This window comes from Lepisosteus oculatus, chromosome 12, assembly GCF_040954835.1.
Source record: "Lepisosteus oculatus isolate fLepOcu1 chromosome 12, fLepOcu1.hap2, whole genome shotgun sequence".
NCBI lineage: Eukaryota > Metazoa > Chordata > Actinopteri > Semionotiformes > Lepisosteidae > Lepisosteus > Lepisosteus oculatus.
The window spans coordinates 21,966,582-21,988,226 of record NC_090707.1 but is presented as its reverse complement, the minus strand read 5'-3'; the positions used below and the strand labels follow the sequence as shown (position 1 = coordinate 21,988,226).

The following is a 21,645-nucleotide window of genomic DNA, read 5'->3' as shown; positions in this document are numbered from 1 at the left end:
ATAAATCTCCGTCCCAGTTTCAGGTCTTTTGCAGACTCCAACAGGTTTTCATCCAGAATGGTCCTGTATTTGGCTGCATCCATCTTCCCCTCAATTTTAACCATCTTCCCTGTCCCTGCTGAAGAAAAGCAGGCCCAAACCATGATGCTGCCACCACCATGTTTGACAGTGGGGATGGTGTGTTGAGGGTGATGAGCTGTGTTGCTTTTACGCCAAACATATCGTTTTGCATTGTGGCCAAAAAGTTCGATTTTGGTTTCATCTGACCAGAGCACCTTCTTCCACATGTTTGGGGTGTCTCCCAGGTGGCTTGTGGCAAACTTTAGACGAGACTTTTTATGGATATCTTTGAGAAATGGCTTTCTTCTTGCCACTCTTCCATAAAGGCCAGATTTGTGCAGTGTAAGACTGATTGTTGTCCTATGGACAGACTCTCCCACCTCAGCTGTAGTTCTCTGCAGTTCATCCAGAGTGATCATGGGCCTCTTGGCTGCATCTCTGATCAGTCTTCTCCTTGTCTGAGCTGAAAGTTTAGAGGGACGGCCAGGTCTTGGTAGATTTGCAGTGGTCTGATACTCCTTCCATTTCAAGATGATCGCTTGCACAGTGCTCCTTGGGATGTTTGAAGCTTGGGAAATCTTTTTGTATCCAAATCCGGCTTTAAACTTCTCCACAACAGTATTACGGACCTGCCTGGTGTGTTCCTTGGTCTTCATGATGCTCTCTGCGCTTTCAACAGAACCTTGAGACTATCACAGAGCAGGTGCATTTATACAGAGACTTGATTACACACAGGTGGATTCTATTTATCACCATCAGTCATTTAGGACAACATTGGATCATTCAGAGATCCTCGCTGAACTTCTGGAGTGAGTTTGCTGCACTGAAAGTAAAGGGGCCGAATAATTTTGCACGCCCCACTTTTCATTTTTTTATTAGTTAAAAAAGTTTCAAAAATCCAATAGATTTCGTTCCACTTCACATATGTGTCCCACTTGTTGGTGATTCTTCACATAAAATAAAAAATTTATATCTTTATGTTTGAAGCCTGAAATGTGGCAAAAGGTTGAAAAGTTCAAGGGGGCCGAATACTTTCGCAAGGCACTGTATATGTCAGCAAGATACTGTACAACATCACGTGGTTTCATATATTAGATCAATTATTTGAAAACTTGCAGAATTAAATAAGGCTAGTGTGAAGAAGAAAATGCAATCAGGTCACAGTTCATTCCCAAAACCGTTGTCAGCCTTTGTAATTAGCCTTGGTATTTTTGTCACGTCCCCCAGCAACCGTCAACGACCTTTTGCTAAACCAACCACTATTGGCAATTCCAGTGCACTGACACCACACTAATTACCAAACCCTCCACTTCCCGGGATATTTAAACCCTCATTACCCTCAGGTCTGCGCTAGGTATTAGCCTCTATCCCTTGGAGCTCCTACCTCACCTTTGCTATTGAGACATTCTCTTCCGGATTGATACCCAGGTCTTTGGAAATTTTTCCTTCGTCCCTCAACTCTGACTTCAGCCCTGCGATTTGGATATCTAGCCTTCGACCCCCTCTAACGGAAACCCTGGTCTTCGACATCTTTCTGTCGTCCCTTGACTCCAACTTCAGCCCAGCGATTTGGAAAAGTAGCCAACGATCTCCTGAAACTCTCAGAACGACACACAGGGTCCTTCCTCTACCTTGTGGACACAGCATTTGTTATAATTTTAATTGCACATCTGTATTTTTTAACTGCACGATGTTTTTTTATCACTATTCTACACGGGAACATTTTATAGTACCCGTGTATAGTAACAGGATTAGTTGTTCAGTTTTTTCTTCCAGGGCAGTTCTTCTATTCTGTTTTTTCTTACTCAGGGAAAATGACCAGGACATGGATTAAAAGTAAAATTAACAAACAATATCAAACTTAATATTTCTTTCTTGTTTCTTGAACACAATGCAACATCCAAAAATAATGGAGCACTTCATTTTTCTTCCTTCCCCCAAGCAAAACATATGCAAATGTTATATTGTGAGGCCAGGCATCTTTTGTTTTATACAATGGTGTGAAATTCTGATTCTTACATGTTCTATGGTTACACTTAAATGCCTCATTATATGATAGTATTTTGTTTAACAAGGATGCTTTCTGTAAGTTGAAAGGTCCAAACCTGAAAATGACACAGTGGAAATGATGGATTGTAAATTTCAGGTTAACGGTTTCAGAATTGAATGGATGGTCATATGTTTTAATGCTCAATTCAAATCTATCATAATGGTGAACAAATACAAATCTGAAAAGAAGTGGTACACAATTGCTCTTCACTGCAATTCTTATATTGATCTATTGTTACTCCTTTACACTTGGAGCCATGTTACATGGGTATTGGCACTTGCATATATTCGTATAACTCATGTAGGAGTATTAGAGATCATACAATATCTTGTTTGATAGGTGGGGCTTTGCTCAGTTTTGTATATGGGTTTCCTCTTCTATTCTCTCTGATTATGCCACATTCAGAAACATGTTTGAAAAGAAGAGTCTGTCTCCTTTATCAAACAAAAATTGATTAGTAGATTTCTGATGTCCTTACAACAAGTGGTCTGAACATTATGTACTGTAAGTGAACATTTGTGTATGGATGAAGGTTATCAAAAGGTTATTATTCCTCTGTGGAAGATATCTTCATGTTGGAAGCCCCAAAGCACAAATTATTAAGGGAGAACAAATTCACTTTAAAATTACATTTAATTTAAACCAGGACCAATAGAAACATAATACAGTGAGGGGCTTGCATTTGTCAAATCTGACATCAGAACAGCTGAGAGAAATGGAGAAGAATATGCACTGGGAGCTAAAACTAACACAAAGAGTTTTTTTTTTCACTACTGAAAGTCTGTTAATTGTAGACAATGAAAAAGGAACAACAAGTACTGGTATATTGACCAAATGTTTTCACTGAAGAGAGCTCAGCATCCCTTAGGCTCCATTTGGTTTTGAATAATCTTAACTCTCTGTAGAGTTAACTAATTGGCTGGACCTGATGACCAGGTCCATAAGTCTTTCAGGAAATAAAGAATGTGACAGGTACCCTTAACTGGGATATTTCAAATGACTCGTGTTCCCAGTGAAAAAATGCAGATGATGCATACATTCAGAGGAAAGGCTGAACACTGAACCAGAGACTTTATGCCAGCGACGTTTATATCTCTTTTTGCAAGGTTAGGAAAAAATAAAATCTACATTGGAAGGTCATGTTGACTGTTAATAAATATGTCCAGTATAACAAACTGAATCCACATGGATTTAGATAGGGTTGGTTTAATCTGAAAAATGTTAGATATACAGTATTTTAATAGGTTTGAGAGTATCAATAATTTCACCTGAAGAAGGCTCCACGGCCAAAACATTGTGTTTTTTCTTCTTTTTTTCAGCATGGAATAAACCTATTACTTGTTCCTTTACAGCCTAAGCATGCTGACACATCTACCCACCTGAACTAATTGAGTAATTATCATTCAGAGAGAGAAAGTGAGGGAAATAGGAAAGGCTCTGTGTGGAGGTGGCCACGCCCCTGGACTAATTGAGAGGTGTAGAAGAACAGTCAGTAAGAAAAGGGTCTCAGTGTGGGTCTAGATTTCAGGTTGGTAGGAAACAGAGTGAGAGTTCCAAAGGGAGGTTTCAGTGGCAATGGGCTGATTAAGTTAAGAGGCCTTTTGGGTCACAGTGACCTAGAGGCTGGAGAAAATACATCTTAGGCTCTAAGGTGATGTTCTTGCATTGAAATGGCAGGGTGGTGATTGTAATTTGCTGAACAGGTTGATGGTGCAACAGAAAGACTACAAGAGGACATGATCCAAATGCTCCATTCCATTGCCACTAAAGACTTTTGTAGTTGTTTGTTTATTTTTTTAGTCATGGATTTATGCACCTTGTTTTGTGCAGGGCTTATACATTTGAATTCAATGTTGTTGTTTTTTTGAAAATTGGGTGTAAAGTACAGTACTGAAGTCCCTGAAGTTTCCAAGGGTCAGATTGCAATCATTAGATGGCTGGAGTAAATGGATTAGGGATTGATTCGGTTTGGGTATTGAGAGAAAGAGTGGGAAATTGGGAGATTTATAGTGATTTGTTAGAAGGGAATGTTGGCTATAATAACCTGGAGTAATTAGCAGGGCAGGTGACTAGAAATGTGATTTAAGATGGTGAATGGAACTAGAGTATTGGGGTATAATTGCAAATTCTGGATTTTGTTTTTACTCTGACTGCTTTTTATATATTTCATTGCCTTTCAGCCAGGATGTTTTTGTATACTTTGAAACACAAAGGACAGTTGGATAATTCATGGGTCAAATTAATTGGAACTGTTGCCTGTTATTAGTCAAGGTTAAGTTGGGTTACATACAGTTCACCAACAAGCAGAAATATCTTGTGAGAGTATCTGTCCTGACATAGGTGGAGTGAGTCTAAGTGATCCTGTTGATTTTGGCATGGGGCTGACGGAACTATTCCCAATCTTTTTATAGCCAAGTGGCTGTTTAGGGACATTGAGCCATTGATAGTGGCGGTGGCCCCTATTACAGGTTAGAGAATCAACCTGGATTAGAGGCTTCATTGTGGGCTTCTCCCTTATGTTTGTTTTTATAATCTTTGCTACACCACCATAGATTAAGTAGGGGAACATGTCTAATTTCAGGGATATTAGATGACTTGTACAGTATTTTATCTTTGAGTCCAATGTGGTTTCTGTGTGGTGACATTATTACCCGTGCCTCTTTAGATTTTATTATAACTTGCATTTTTATATATAATTATATTACAGCTTCTGTTCTGGCTTTCTGCATCTATTATGGTCATTTTCTGGTTATTCCTTGACTTACCTGGGTTATGTTGATGGTGGTGGTGGTGGTGGTGGGGTTGGGATTGTTGATAATATTCTGGGTTTAAAGTTGATCCCAGAACTCGTTTGTTTAAGAGCGGGAGTAGGGGGGAAGGATTCAGACTTTTTCTGAGATCCAGGGCTTGATTATCAGTAGATGGCATAGTCAAGGATTAGTAAATATGGTAGGAATAAATAAATCTGACCTACAGTAGATGACTACTTTGAAACAAGTGCTTCTGAGAAGGAGTACATTTAGCATTGAAATTGGGGAAGCACTTTCCTAGAAGTGTTGGGGGGAGTCTGGAACAAACTGTACAATTGTGGAATTCTGGAATATGATTCAACAAGAACTAGATGTACAGACACTAAATGTATTGAATAGCAGCATTGATTTATTGTAGCAGCATCTCTTGGGTGAATACTGCATTTCAGCGGTGAATGAAGAGGATCCCACTCCTATGTTTACAACTCTTTAGGATGAAAAAGGCTATATGAATGCAGGGAGTTAAAAGCTTCTAGCACCCAAATAACCAAGATGGAATGGCTGATTGGTTTCTTCTCTTGGAACATTTCGTTACAATACAAACACTACAGTATTAAATGATGTAGCAAGTATTTATCCTTTGCTCTTTTAGTGTTTCATTTGTGTTTACTTCTATACCCTGCTAAAAACTTAGAACATTTAAGCAAAAAAAACGTATCGTAAAAATGCAACCTATTATATAAAGTCAGTAAACATGCATAATTAAGCTTATGCTCAGAACTAATAACCGCTTTACACAGGTATTCAAAAAAGATGTTAGTTTCTAGAAACCCGTTTAAAACTAACAAACGCCAATTATTTTGAGAAATAATCCTCTGAAATGTGGTATGAAAAAACGTAGGGACGTTCTTATATTTTGAGAAAATTGCTTTCAATGACCGTGTGATTTTGAGAAAACCAAGACATAAGCAATAAACACTCAAAGAGCACATTAATAACGCTGGTACAATAAAGTACACCACCTACTGCAACACTGCCTGATGTCTTCAGACACTGTAGGGATTAAGCTCCGCCTCGCACTCAAATGCAGGAGCGCGACACGTGATCCCCCTTGCCAAAATCCAGTATGGCGGAATCTGTCAGTGAGTGACTCCTTCGCTGGCGCACTCTCCAACGGGAATTAAATACATTACTTTTTTCAGACTGGAGTGACCGCCTCCCGGGGCAGGTAGGTGAGCATTGATTCAAAGTAGCGTTCTCCTCTTCAAGTGCCTCTGCTCACAGCAAGCACTGAGTGACAAGTTTGTATTAAAAAAAGCAAAACAATGTGTGCCTGTGGGTAGGTATGCAGTATCTTAACTGTGTTTTGTACCGTATTTAAGTTGGTCGCACTCACGTTCAACATTTTTTTTTTCTGAATCGCTACCGTTCTACCGAACATGAATGTTTGGGAGAATGGGTGGTATTTTAACGGTCGTTAATGAACATCGACCAATCTGTGTCAGGTAAGAGCCTCAGATAGTGGAAGATGGACAGAGACGCCGGCCTATAGGCGTCATGTTTGGGCGGTCTGGCGATTCATTCGCGTAATTGGCCGTCCGTCTGGCCTATGACAATACGAGTTGTGTTCCTGGTGGATCGAGAGGGCGTAACTGCTCAGATTTAATGATTGACACAGACCTTTGCCAATCAATGCTCGCAACCAAAAGGGGGGAAATCTGTAATAACCAGTCATATTAAGGATGATTTGAGTGGGCGGTTTTGAAAGTGTGCATCGGTATTTTTTTGTGAATGAGGGTAGGTTGTTTTTAATCTGCTGTCCCTCCCAGATTGTAAGGATCAGGGTACAATAATATTTTTGTGCGTCTGTACAGCAACCAGGTAGTTACAATTTGGTGCACATACAGTATAATAACCTCCTTGATGTGTATCATTGTTGCTTTAAGACGTTGTCTTATGGAGAAAAAAAAGGCGTTTTAAGGTCTATTAATCATTTGGAAAGTGTCCTTATTTTCAATAAGATTATTAAATTGAAATCTTATTATGTATACAGTACAGTTTTTTCGAATTCTTCACTTTACATTGAGAATACAAGGCGTTTATCAACCGTAAAGTAAGGGGAGTTTTTACATGGAATTTGGGCTGTTTTCAGTGTACTGCTGGCTGTACTGAAATGATCACGCACCGCCAGACTGTAGTCTTAACAAAAGCGTTACAGTGATGTGCACCAACGGAAAAGTATGATTTCATGAATCCCTTCATGTCTGTGGTATGCATTAAGAAATGGCAGGTACCTTTTCGTGTAACGGTAACCCATGCGAAGGACAATGTTGGCTGTACACAGCAACTGTGGAAATCTGTAGAAAAATTCTGTAACTATGCGCATCGTAGGACGTGCCAAAACTTACAATAAGGTAGCCAGCAGCATGTTGCTGTCTCTCGGCTCTAGAATCACGTTACTGAGCACGGATCGCAGACTACAGTTTACGAATGAATGAAAGTTTGATTGATACTCGTGGGCTAAGAACACTTCAGTTCTTTGTATTCAGCCCTCTTAATTTTTTATTTGGGCGATTTGCTTTGAGATGCGCAGTACATTGGTAAATAAAGTGTATTTATACGTGGCCCATGGGGATGACCCGTAACTTTATTTCGTCAATGTTGAAATGACAAGTATATGTTAAATATTTCTCTCCCGACATTTCTGAAAAGTAAGGAGCAAATAAGATTTACTGCCCTTCTCATTACACAGGAGCTGCAACAGTACAGCAAAAAGTCCCGTTTTCATCGACCGTCTGCAGAATGACTGTAACATCTTGAGGACAGTGTTTTGTGGTGTGGGTGTTTGATTCGGTGTTGGCCCAGAGAAAAAAAAAACAAATATTGAGGAAATCCTAACTTTTACATATCGAGTCCTGGTCCTGGAGGGCCATTGTGTCTGCGTTTTTTCTAGGTGTCTTTATTGCAGTCCCATGTCAAAAACTGAGAAAAGCCCGCTCTGTTGAACCAGGATTAAATGTGACTGTTCTTGGGGAAAATAGGCTTCTACAAATTACTGCTGTAAATTTATTTTAATCACAGTTGTTTTTTTTAAATAAACAATTACTCCACTTCGTTTAAAATGTGGTTTGAATTAACCATCGCCTTCCTGTCCTTTATTCTGAAAAAGATAGCTCCAACACTGAAAGTCACTTCTTTTAAGTAGAGTTCACCATGTTCAAATAAATTATGCTGTCAGAGCACTGAAAGTGTGTTAATCGATTTGCACAGTTATCTCGGCAGGTCTTTCAACGAATGGCATGCCAACACAAAACTTTTATTTATAAAAGTCACAAGCTTGTTCTCACAGATTGGATATGCTGTTCCGATTGGATGTCGTAAAGCTGGTTTTGAAGTATATAAAAAACAGCCTCATGAAAGCTCGTTTTCTTTGTGCGTTGACATCCAAAGACAACCAAGAACAGGTGAGAAAAGCAACGGTATAGTCAGTGGAGAATGTCGCACCGTATAGGAGAATTGAGCTGTTAAATGTTTTATTGTGTGATACTGTGGCAAAGATCTCAGCTGTATAATGACTGGCTATGGATTTAACGCCAGCCTTGTTTGGAGTCCAGAGTACTTGTTACTCATGAATTCCAGGCACCACACAAATGTTTTATATCCCTTACACAGCTTGGCACAAGGGTATGACTTTAAATAATGACTTCATTTTGGGAATAGGTGATTTACTTTTTATAGTTTAGGATAACAATTGAAACCTATTTGAGGATATTGCGGATCAATTTTACGTTCAGGCAGATAATGAACATTTACTGCTGTTTAATAATAGACTCTAATGTCTGCTGTAGTGTGTCTCACATCCTATCAGAAGTTTGGGCTTATGCCAGTCTAGCACAGTAAACATTGGGGTGGGGTGGGGGGTACGGGGACATTTAAAACAAAATTAGCTAAAAAAAAACAAGACACTGGAGAATAACAGCCTTTTGGTTTTAGAATGTGATCTGTATGGTTAGAAAAACCAGGGGCCTTTTGCTGTCTCTCTCTTTTTTTTAATGAATTAGTATACATGTAACTCAATTAAAAGCTGGTACCATATTGAACAATTCCTAAAGCATTTTTACACAGACTTTGTGTATTTTGTTTGCAAAGCTTAATATGTGTTAATATTTTTAGATGTTCTTATGGACTAATTCTGATTGGATTAATCTTTAATAAAACTAAGAAAGTTTTTAAGAAAATGCAGGCAGTAAGCGTACTTTACTGTAGCAGATATGGTCTGTTTAGACCTAATGACCAATTAGGTTTGCCCAATCAGCCAGTTTCAGAAACTTTATTTTTTTAAAAATTAGGCTCAGACGGCCAGGTTTTTTGTTAGAGAGGGTCTTGTTTTGTTCTGAACTCTTCAGAGAAAGCCTGTGAAGCTTTTATTTATAATAAAAACAAATTAACCCAGTGATGCATAGTTTATTTTTGTAGGACTACTTCAGACTGCTTTGTGCTGAGTCAGGACTTATCAAAATTCATATTATTTTGGCAACTTCAGATAGCGGTTTAAAAGAGCAGTTGTTTATAATGTTTTGTAATGATCACTGATCTGCCATGAGTAACACTATGGCTTGTGGGCTCAGGGACAAGGTCAAAGGATTCTGCACGTAGAAACAAGGTTTCAGAGTAACACAATTCAGGCTGTTTGTGTATACTGTACAGTAAATATTAGTATTATGACCTAAACTTTTTTACATTGAATTGGCAATATGTTAAGAGATGTTGCTGTAACTGCATACTTTAATTGAACTGCTGTTCTGACAGGTTTAAACTTTCCACATAAATTCAAAGCCTTTATAGAGTAGACACTGTGCAGTGCTGAAATGCTTATTTCCTCTATGTTTTTGCTGAAAATAGCTTTTTTTGCCAAAGAAAGGGAATGTTTGAGACATTCAAATTTTTTTTTGATTTCATGAACATTTTAAACTGAAGTGTGTAGAACAGTGCCACAAAATTGTTTACAGGATTTAGTTTTTGTGGATATAATGTTTTTCGCTTAAAAGTAAATAATGCAGATTTAGAGTTATTAGTGGGCAGTATAAACTTTTTGGCCATTGTGCCTCTTGGAACTTTTTAAAAAATCATAATCCCATACCCCAATGCTAAGTTTAATTTTTATCTGTTTGCTCATAATGTCTTCATTGTAAACACTGAATGTATAGTAAGTGTAAAAATGAAAAACTCTGAATTTAAGTGTAAATGTTTTTAGTATAACATGTTTTTTTTCCTATCTTTACATGGCATACTGGAGTAATGCATTCATTCCTAATTAAAAAAACAACAATTACAAAACTTTTCAAATCCTGACTTAAGGTACTATGGTGTAGTGCCTTAATTAGCTGACGTTTGTTGGTTTAAACAAAATAGTTTATTTTAAGTGCAACTACAAACATCAGGTGAAGGTTGAAAGCTAAAAATACATGATCGGATGTGTTTCTTTGTAAATATTTAGGAACCTGCTAAGACCTTGTTAGGTAATGCATTACTGTGAGAATATGTCTCAATAATGTAGACATAAGTGGCATAAACATGAATCCTGTTCAATTTTAATAATGCAACGTTTGATATTTAGGTGTACTTAACATCTGTTTTAAATTATAGAAAAGGGGGCAAAATAAATGTGTGTCTTTTGGATCAGTATGGGGATTTTCTACAATCGTAATGATGAACACAAAGGTTGGGGTGGTTTGGATAGTGGAGTTAAATATAAATAGTGGTTAACTTTATCTCGGCTCTTAGTGTTGAAAGCCTTAAGTGATGCAAACGCAATGTTCTGCAATACAATTTTCCACATTAGCAAAGCAAAAAATGATGTTGCAGACAAAACCTTGCCAGACCCTTATAATACGTTTACACAATTGTTTTTATTATTAAAGCCTGACACTGGTACTGTGACTCAAGCTTGCTAATGTAACACATGTTCTCTAACCCTTGAGAGCAGCGCAATTAAAATCACGTGACACAGATTTTCTGTTCTGGTGTCCTGTTTCTGAGAATGTTGAATGTTTGATGTCTCATCCAGAAAAATAACCAATATCTTAACAACAGATGTAAGTATATTAGTTAAGGGGAAAAACAGACATGACAGATAGTAGTTAAATTGATTGTGCTGATCAACATACATGGATCAACATGGGTTCTGCTGTGAAAGTGATTAGGCTAGTAGTGTTTGTGGCTATGCGTGGAAGCCGTGCAAACTGTGCACGGTGATGTGTGCTCTGCATCGGGCTGCAGATGCTGTCTTGTGAGATTCTCTCTCACTCTTTCATAGAGGCTGGACAAGTGTGTCTCTCTTCAGTGGTATCTTACCATCTAGGTGGTAGTTTGTCTTTCCACAAATATTCATTTGGGGTCATGTCCAGCATTTAGCAGATCCACAACATCACTGTTAGAATCCTCTTGATGGGAAGGATACCCTGCTTACTGTTACTGTTCCTTCTTGACTTTCACCAAGTTGGATCACCTGTGCCCCATCTGTTTTCACTAATGAGGTGATTTAGTGCTTCATGCTGCTGTCAGTTACTCCTGTGTATTGTGGTTAGTCATGAATGAGCTCTTAAACAAGATTCTGTTTGACGATCCTTAATTGTCTAAAATATCATACATCTATAACAGGAAAACCACACTGACTTTTACTGATATTTTAATTTTCAGAAATTAGTTTTTTTGTCTCTTCCAAAAACACAAATTGGGATAAAAAGTTTGCAGTATAACATGCAGTATTTCTGAAGACCCACGTCTTCTGTCACCCTTGGCCGACCATTTTAAGTTTGTTTAATTTGTACTGGTCCACTTGTTTCTGTGCTCCATTTCGTGGCATCTCTGTGGTGCTTCTTTATGTAGGATTGAAAACTGCCCTCAATAACAATAGGTTCAGACAACCGTATCCTTAGACCTGATGACATGAGTGCTAAAACTATAGCAATGGGCTTAAAGAGTTCCCCATCAACCGATTCCTTACCTTTCAAAACATATAAAATGAATACAGGCTATGTCTGTGACCGACTTTTGGAGTTTTGTCCCCAGGCTTCCCCCTTGTGTGTTTTTTGTGGTAGAAGGCTGTTCAGCAAATGCTGTTACAGTAGATTCCTTCTCTTTGAACTGTGATGTTCCATAATATATATTGCTGCAAATCATGGTTACAGTATGAATTACACATGGTCAATTAAATATGAAAAGTAGCCACTGTTTAACAGTTGGTATTTTAGAGATTTTAATTCCGTTGATAATTTTTATTTACTGTAGGCTTTGCCTCAGCCACATGTCATTATTGTTTTAGCCTAATTATATGTGAAGTCTGTCACTGCTGATTTTTATTCAAGACTTCCAGAAGAGCCGCTAAGCTTACATATGTACAGCTATGAGAAGGGAATGTGGTGTTGTGATCTAATAAATTAAAACAAAAGTCATATTAATGTGTAAGGCTTTTGTATATCGCAGTTCTCCCATAAATTGATCTTTTAAGCCATTTGTGTTTTTAAGTTAATTGAAAAGCTTTTGTTTAAATCTGTCTTTAAATAATTAAAGACAGATTTAAATAATCCAGGCTGTCCTGTTTTGCAACATGTTATAGCCTGTTAAAACAGTGCATCAGATTAATTTTGCACTCATCAATGTTAAAATTCAATTGCAATATCTGCCCAATCTATGATTTTCTTTTTGGCGTTCCTTTGCTGCTCCCTTTATATGAGCTGTAAATCAATGCTAACTGTTGTTCCAGCTATACTGGAATCTAAATCTTTGATATTCAGTAGGTCAGGAATGACATAGATTCTTTATTCCTTTATGTCCAAAGAGAGGTTATGTGTATAAGGATTGTAGGCTGTTTCCTTTTAAATAGTTAACAGTTAATTACTTTGGATTCCAGTACCTTTTATTATGAGAATCAATACTTTTAGATTTTTGATTTTTAGAAAGCTTTTGATTAATCTATTATGTCTTATGCTTTAGTGTTATCTCCTGGCTATGTTGCTTTTTTGAAGAATTCTTGCAAGTTCAATATTCTTCATTTTAAATCCTGTATCTTAATATCATGTTTTTTTAAGTAATCTGTTAAATGTTGTCTAAATAACTTTACTAGTGACGGAAGTAACGCTGAATGGTTAGGGTTGGGGTATCATTGAAAGCAATAGGCTGGAATTCAATTCATGTCTTGTCTAACGCTGGATAGCCCTCATGTAATAAAGGTGCACCTCATGGTTTTCATTTATCAGTACCATCTACATAGCGCTCTTAGTGGTTCTCTACCTCCATCTAAGCACAGTGCCCTTGTTTGATGTTGTAACTGATCTACTTTGACAACGCTGTGTCTTTGCATGAAAATGGTGAGAGAAAAAAAAACGAATTACACTGTAAAACCTGTACACACGTCCTCCCAAAGTTGTCATACGAATTTTGGAGCAACCTCAGTGTCTGAAGCACTGTTGGTCACACCGAAACTGTACAACTCTAAACTGTTACGATCTCAAATGGACATTTTTGAACAATAATGCCGACCTTGGAATTCGGTTAATGAAGAAAAGTAAAAACAACAGTGTGGCACAAGAGAAGAAGAGGAGAAAAAGGAAAGCTGACATGCTTGATTTGTACAAGAGTCCTCAAAAAGTACACACAAAAATTGAACTTCCTATTACTTTACATAAAATCCCAACTTTGACAAGGATTGCACAAGTGGTGGTGACCAATTACCTGAATACCCTGAGGATAGGCCGGGATTAGCCGGCCAGGAGTTTCCTGGGTCTCAGTGACAGACTGGCCTCTAGGGCTTCCAATGCCCTTGTGGTCTTGCAGTGCTGTTGCTGAGAGATTTGCCTCACCTCAATAAGAGCTCACTATGGGGTTGTATAGACTGTGAGGTACTGTATAAAAAGGTGACTGATTTTAAGGATGAACAAGATGGAGGAATCTGCTTCTGCATCCTCATGTTTCCAACAGGAGTAGTTACCAGGTTGTGAGCTGAAGAGAGATAAATATGTGCAATTGGCAATTCTGAATAGTTTGGGTATATACTGTAATAAAACTAATGGGTGATTGTAAATTTCAAAAGGGAAAAATAAGTATTAATTTACCATGTTTACTTGCCCATCTGTCCTTATCTACTTAACTATTTACTCCTGTTTTGCAGTTGTACTTACTGTTGTGTTATTTTTTTCCCCTGTTGCACTTTTTTCTGTCGCCCTCTTAGGAATGATCAAGTCTTCTTTTCAGCTGCACCAGTAGCTCATTTTGTTCTGTCTTTGAGTCTTTTGTCAAACTCCTTTGCTGCTGCCTTCTAATTTTTTATCTTAATTTCTCAGTTTCCCCCCTTAAACCATCTAGGCCATATTTTCCTAGACTTCGTGCTTAATTGCTTTAAGGATTAATTCATTTTGAGCGTTTAACATTGTTTTTGAAGTTTAATCATTGTTCTTCTATTGACTATCATCTATTCCTAGTTCGCAACTTGTAAATTCTGCCTAATTTATTCATAATGATTTACTAAACTTCTAAGCCATATTTTAGACTTTAGATTTATGTTTTATAAGTTTAAACAGTACATTATGTTATTTAACTGGGTTAAATGTTATTCATTATAAATGTGAAAAATATGGCAAAGTATCTAATTTAAGGTAAGCTTTCTTTTAAGTGTAATAATTAGACTGTAAATATGACCATAGAATAAAAAACCTAATAGTAATACAAACCTAATGGCCAAAGTAGAAAATCTGGCTTTTTTATGGAAATGTCACTCTTTTGTACTGTCAAGGTTACCAACCAACATTTTCCTTTTTGAAAGAATTACCTTTAACTTGGAGCCATGCATGGCTCTTCTGGCCATCTCATGATCACTTAATGGGCATTGTGTTTGTCCAGCAATCTCATTTATAGGCTCTCGTGTAAGAAGTCCCATATCATTCACCTTGGCAAAACTGGAAGATGGCTGACCCTTTCAGAGAACATGCCACAGCAATCAGGACTGAAGAATTTTCCATGCCAAGTTCCCATTAAGGGGCGAAGTGTGACACTGTGGCTAAGGATCTGAGCCTGTGGCTGGAAGGTTGCCTGTTCAAATCCCATGGACGGCAGAGGAATCCTACTCCATTGGGCCCCTGAGCAAGGCCCTTAACCCCAGCTGCTACAGAGGCGCCGTATAAATGGCTGACCCTGCTCCCTGAACCCAAGCTTCTCTCTCCCCATCTGTGTGCCTTTGTGTCTCATGGAGAGCAAGCTGGGGTATGCGAAAAGACAAATTCCTAATGCAAGAAATTGTATATGGCTAATAAAGTGATCTGAATCTTCATTTACCCCTCCCAGTCAATTACAATTACAGTGGTGTTTCTGTCCATGTCCTTTCACTGGGACTCACAGATTCCTACACCACAAATACATGACAAGCCAAAAATGTTCCATAAACTTGATCTGTGCATTTCTGTGGCACTTATCGATTTCTTTCTTAAACTTCTCATTCAATTGTAAGTTGCTGCCTTATCCATTTCCTTTTAATTCCTTGCCCTGCTTTCCATCTCACTACTCTGTTTCCCACCTTGCCCTCTGTTTTCATAGGTTTTCTTTTTGTCCACCCTATCACTTTGCCTCATAGTTAAGCTCTTTCCCTTGTTCTGTCATGCATTTTAAGAAGGCTCATCATCTGAAATGTTTTTTCTGCTTTCTTTTTACTTTTCAGGGTGGAAATTACCTCTGTTTGTTCATATAAAACAGACAGATCTATGAGGTTTCAATCTACCAATTAAGATGACAGGGTGTCAAAGGTTTTTTTTTGACTTACAATACATGCTTAGTGTGCTGCAAGCAGGTTTTGCTATCTAAATTAGACATCACTGCATAAGACTTTAAGATTCTTTCTGGTCTATTTAGCATTTCAAAAAGAAACATGATGATATCAAACAAGAAAGGTGTGCATGTGGTAATCAGATAAACCTTTTCTTGAAACTGTAAATGGTTTTGTAGAATGCAGTATATTTCTCATTATTTTTGCTGATATTTAGGAGCTGCAGTATAGCAGGTAGTTCTGATTTAACTTATTGAATGCACTCTTTCAGATATAATACATGAAAAATAAGGCTCTATATACAGCATGTAAAATTGTTGGAATATGCATCTTTAGTTCTGTTTGTGTTCCAGTATGTGCCTATAACTATCCTTACTACTGACAGCAGTACAAAAGCAGCACCACAAAAAAAAGTGCGAGAACATACAAGTTTACAGTATGTCCATGCACTCTACAAAGAACATTTTGTTCTTTCTGGTATAGGTACATGATGCTTTTTAACAAGGCATTTTTGCTAAAAAAATTAAAACACACTAACATGATAAATCTAGCTTGTAAAACAAGTCATTATAGACAGTATTAAATTTCATATAAAACTAATACTATGTTTACTACTACGTAAAATTGTTAATTTAGACCAAAACTAAATGGGGGCATGCAATGCAGAATTATTATTCTAAATAGTTCAACATGAATATGCAGGAATAGCCAGAAATAAAAGGCAACATTCTGTGTACTTTTGCCTCATATGTGTCTTTTCATCTTAAATCTGAAGTGCATGAGTATACTGTACAGCGAACAATAGCAATTTTGGCTTCACTGTCCCATTACCTATGGAAGGCACTGTAATAATTACCATGTAACACCCAGTTGACTGCAGCAGTACCTTGGCGGATAAAGTGGGTTCTACCTTACATGTAAATAGTTTTAAGTATCTTTGGAATAAAAAGCACTATAGAAACTATAAATAGAACTATTCACTTATGCTGAGTCTGACAGCCATATACTGCTGAAGGCTCTGTTAACATAAAACTATCTACAAGTAATCCTTTTTAACCCACTGATTGCTTTAGAGCTGATACTACTCTTAAATTAAATTGAACACTGCAATTTTTGTCTGTGAGGGTGTAAATTGTATTCATAAGAGGTGCAAATTTCGCAAGAGGATTATTCCTTTGTTTATTTTGTCATGAATAATGTTTGTTTAGAAAGCTGACCTTCAGCTTGTTGAGCTGGGGAGATGCTCGCTTGTTGATTTATTTGGCGGTATTTTCATTGTGCTCGTGTGGAAATTGATGAGAGCTCTAAATGCTAATTTACCCAAATAGTAATTTAGCGAAATGAGATAGATGGACAGTTTATAACCTTTCTTACATTATGTAATTGTCGGTTGTTGATAAATTAAGACCATTTCTGTTATGTGAGGGGGGGGGCAATACAACACCATTTACGTTAAGTTAAAAAGTGCAACATTTATGATTTTTGTCACTTTTGTTAAAAATACACATGGTCAACCAAGAAAGAAGAATCTTAAATCCAATGTCAACACAAAAATACAGATCCAATAATAGTCAGATGAACCAGATCATGGTAATGTGAAGCACAAAACGGGAAGCTTACCTTACGTTCAGAGATTGGTGATGAAGTGTCAGTGGTACATGAACTGGAATGCACTCTACAATGGAAAGGCAAATGATAAAAAGTAAGGTGGGAATTGATTAAAAACATTCTCACCTGCTTCTTTTAAGGCCTCCTTCCTTGAAGAAGCATATTGTTTTAGGCTGGGAATTGTTAAAGCCCACAAGGTTGCAGGACACCAGGGTATAGGTGTAAGATTTGCCAATCTACAGGACAGTGTGGGGCATGTAGTAACAAGGACATTTTACATAAAAACTCATTTTTAGTATACTACCAAAGCCAGTGTGGATTACTCAGAAAATCTACTGTACTGGATATTGTGTGCGATAAGTTGGTCTTCATGAGCACTAATTCATTCAAAATGTCAATGTACTGAGGTTTACCAGTATATATTCTTCCTGAAGCAATTAAATGGAAGTTAAACTCCACTGACATGTATTGTCCTATTGTATTTAGTCAGAGCTGCTTCCAGATTCTAATTTTTAACTTGCTTTTTATTTTTTAATTGGAGACCAGTCAATAATGGAGCTGATTTAAATGATCGGTATTTCAGTCACGCTTCAGTTAAGAATAATTACCTTCTGAAAATCTTCAATTGTTAATCTGAATAAAATCCAGTAGAGATACAGTGGTGAAAAGGGGGATTCAAGTGATATGACACTACTGGTAATGTTCTGTGTTTTTGTAGGGTATTGTAGGATATTTTACAGTATGCTGTAATATTTATTTCTGTTGCTAGGGAAGGAAAACCACTCCCACCTAAAGCTCTTAAAAAGTTCCTAACAAATGTTGGTCATTCCCCCTACATGCATGCATTAGGAGAAACAAATTGATTTAATTTTGTGAGAGCTATGTCCTACAATGTGCAGTTTCTTTTTCCTCCAGCTTTTATCTGCAGGATGTCTGCTGGTCAGATAAAATTGTAAAGAATTGTTAAATTTACAATGAATAAAAAGTATACATGTAAAATCATGTTCGCATATACTGGTGGAAATGGTTTTTATTTTTTAAAAGAACACTTTGATATCTTTCTATGCACCTCAGTTCATTTGGTCTCAACTGGATTCAGGTGAATTAATGATTAAGCATAACCCAGATCTCTCTGCAAAGTGTATTAAATCCCTCCTTTCAACCTGTAGAATAATGGAATATTTATAGAATGTGTTCTGATCATAGCTTAGCGTTCGCTTGCAGGTTCACGTTCGGTAAAACTGCATTTCATATACCTTACTTTGTTTATTGCTGTCACTGTTGAGATGCAGTCCTGACCTTTATTGTGCTGTTTAGTGCTGAGGATGTGTTCTAGGGAAAGGAGTGCTGTGGGAATCAGCGCTCAGAGAGTCAGCTATATCCTGGGTTCAACGGGGATGCCTTCCTAAGAGTGTTATTTCTTACATATGAGCAACATGAGCCAGCAGCCATATCACCCTGCAACTCACAACTGGCAACACACTGAAGCTGAGCAGGAATGAGCCTGGACATTGCCTGGATGGGAGACCTCCTGGGAAAAACTAAGGTTGCTGCTGGTAGTGGTGTTAGTGGGGCCAGAAGGGGTGCTCATCTTGCGGTCTATGTGCGTCCTAATGCCCCAGTATAGTGACGGCGCTGTCCTTTGGATTAGATGTAAAACCGAGGTCCTGACTCTCTGTGGTCATTAAAAAACCCAGGGTGTTTCTCGAAAAGAGTAGGGGTGTAACCCCAGCGTCCTGGCCAAATTTCCCATTGGCTCTTATCAATCTTGGCCTCCTAATAATCCCCATCTATGAATTGGCTTCATCACTCTGTTCTCCTCCCCACTGATAGCTGATCTGTGGTGAACGTTCTGGCGCTCAATGGCTGCCATCGTATCATCCAGGTGGATGCTGCACATTGGTGGTGGTGGAGGGGTGTCCCCATTATCTGTAAAGCACTTTGAGTGGAGTGTCCAGAAAAACACTATATAAGTGTAAGCAATTATTATTATAACGTATGAAGGCTTCATTGATCTATCAGTATTGGCTTTAGTGATAAGATTTAAAATTTAAAATCCATTTGTACACAAGAGTTTATTTTTATTTTTAAATAATAGTTATAGAAATAAATAACATTTGGCTATGCGCCCGTGCATTTAGTCAGAGCTTGCATAGATTAAACACTGCCTTCATTGCTCCAATCCTCCAATTTGGCAGTGGTGGGAGACTGATGGGAGAATGAGCCAAGATCTGTAGGTCATCCTGAGTGGCTTTAGAGTTCTTTTTGATGAGTGATTACCAATGGCACTGGCCATACAGTAAACATGGGTGTGCCACACTCTCACTCCCGTTTTAAAGAACGGGAGAAACGTACAAGTAAGAGGAGGCCTTGTGGCCCTTCAAGTCCATTTGGTAGAATGTGTTGCTGCCCTGTGTAAGGATGGAGCTCGCAGCCTTCAGGTTGTGAGACTGAATTACTGCATACTATGTCAACAAGGCTGGGTCTTTGTGGTTTTCATTGGCTGCATGCTTTTCATTGCATTTTTGCTTTGGCAGAAAAAGTAGCAGGATGCAAAACTACAGCCAGCGCTGAGTGTGGCCTTGGTGTTTCCACTTGGCTTGTTTGTGCGTCATACACAGACATTCTGCTTTTATACAGGTGTATTTGGAGTAATTCATGTTCAGGACAAAGTACACTATGGATGAGCATACATTGCTAAGCAAGGCAATGCTGTACTGCACAGTGCTTCGGAAAGATTTTGTGAACTGTGGCGTTTGCTAGGTTTATGGTGTGCATTTTTCCTAATCCATTTGTGCACGTAGGGGTTGGATACATTATTAGATGCAATTTGTGGTGACAAGTGTAGCAGCTTGTAGGAGTGGTTGTCAATAAAACCTGTTCTAACATTCAGCTCTCATGGAGCAAGTTGGAGTAGTGCTTTAAAAAGAAATTGAATTACTCGTGTAGAGTGATCCTAAGAGTTCATAGAATGTGCTGACCTGCACTGTGGCCTGGATTCCTTATTTTAATCAGTTTGGGGAAAGTGTCTTTCAGATTTAGACCTATGTAACATAATCCTGTAGGTGAGTATTATTCTATATGTGGACTGGCTTTTTATGTACTTTAGTTTTCTCTGTCCTTTTAGTGGATACATTTTGATCCAGTGTTGTGTTCTACATGTTTGTGGGTCTGTTTTTTTTTGCTTTAAACCAACTTAATTTGTGTCATCATTGTTCTACATTGTTGGATTGTGCCTCACACACACACTACAATCAAAAATATGAAGACATTCTGTATTATTTTCCTCTTTTCATTGTTGCAGTTCCAGAAACTCAGTTCTGTGTTGTCCCTCTACTGAAATGTTAACCATTTTGAGTTAATAGTTAATCGTGACAGATCTACATTTTGTTTACCAAAAGTAGCCTAAGCATTATACTGTATGTATTCAGGAAGGAACAACTTATACTAAATATTTGCATGAGTAGTTTACATTGAGTTGCTGCGATCAGATTTTTGAAGATTCTGATTATATTAAAATTTATATATTTATATATATTAAAAATTATATATATTATGTTTTTCATGATGATAGTCATATTGCGGGTGCAAAATAGTATCATGATGTATTAGGATTGAGTTGAAATATCTCTGTTGAAAGTTTTTGTTAGTTTGGACATAACATAAAAACAGTTACAAAGGAAAGGAGGACATTGACATTGACCCATCTGGCCCCTTTGCTACTTAGTAGTTAATTGATACAAGGATCTCATCCAGCTGTTTCTTTAAAGAAACCAGGGTATGAGCTTCAACAACATGGAAGAATCATTAGTTCCTTACTCCCACAGTCTAGCTTCAATTGGAATTCTTACTTGTGTTAAGACCTCAGATATGTTCCACTTCTGGTGTTATGTTGGTACTGTTTCCTAACCATGAGAGCTATATAAGATATTTGACTGGAAACTATGGAATGATTTAGCTCCATTGTATAACTGCCGTTCTCTTTTGGTAATTATTATTTCAATTATTAGTATTATTAGAGAAAATGTAAATAACCGTGACTAGATGTTTGCTTTTAATAGAAAGTTTACTTTTTTTAAATTAGCCCATCAGTGTTATCGGAGTATTACAGTGAATTATCAAATGTAATTAAAAGTACCTATATTTTTATGTAATGTAAGGGAGATGATCAGTTATTAAATATGGACACATGCTCTTTTTCTAGCTGAAAAAACGGCACAACTCAAATATTATGAAGTGCTGACAGTCGTAGTTTCTTTAAATCACACCGAGTCCTAAATCAAGAAATTAAATTATTACAGACTATTAAAACATAATTAAAATTTTCAAGTAATGAGACACAGCAGACATTTCTTTTGTGTTTT

At 37.5% G+C, this 21,645-nt stretch overlaps 1 protein-coding gene across 5 annotated transcripts in view; it reads left to right on the top strand.

Annotated features, from left to right (window-relative positions):
• The first annotated feature begins 5,994 nt into the window (after positions 1 to 5,994).
• hdac4 (histone deacetylase 4) overlaps positions 5,995 to 21,645 on the top strand; it is a 254,039-nt gene continuing 238,388 nt past the window's right edge. For 4 of the 5 annotated variants that reach the window (XM_015359242.2, XM_015359241.2, XM_015359240.2 and 1 more), the window contains exon 1: positions 5,995 to 6,088. The gene's annotated coding sequence lies outside the window, so the exon portion shown is untranslated. Of the gene's footprint in view, positions 6,093 to 21,645 lie in introns of all 5 variants that reach the window. The other variant, XM_015359239.2, reaches the window with a different exon arrangement.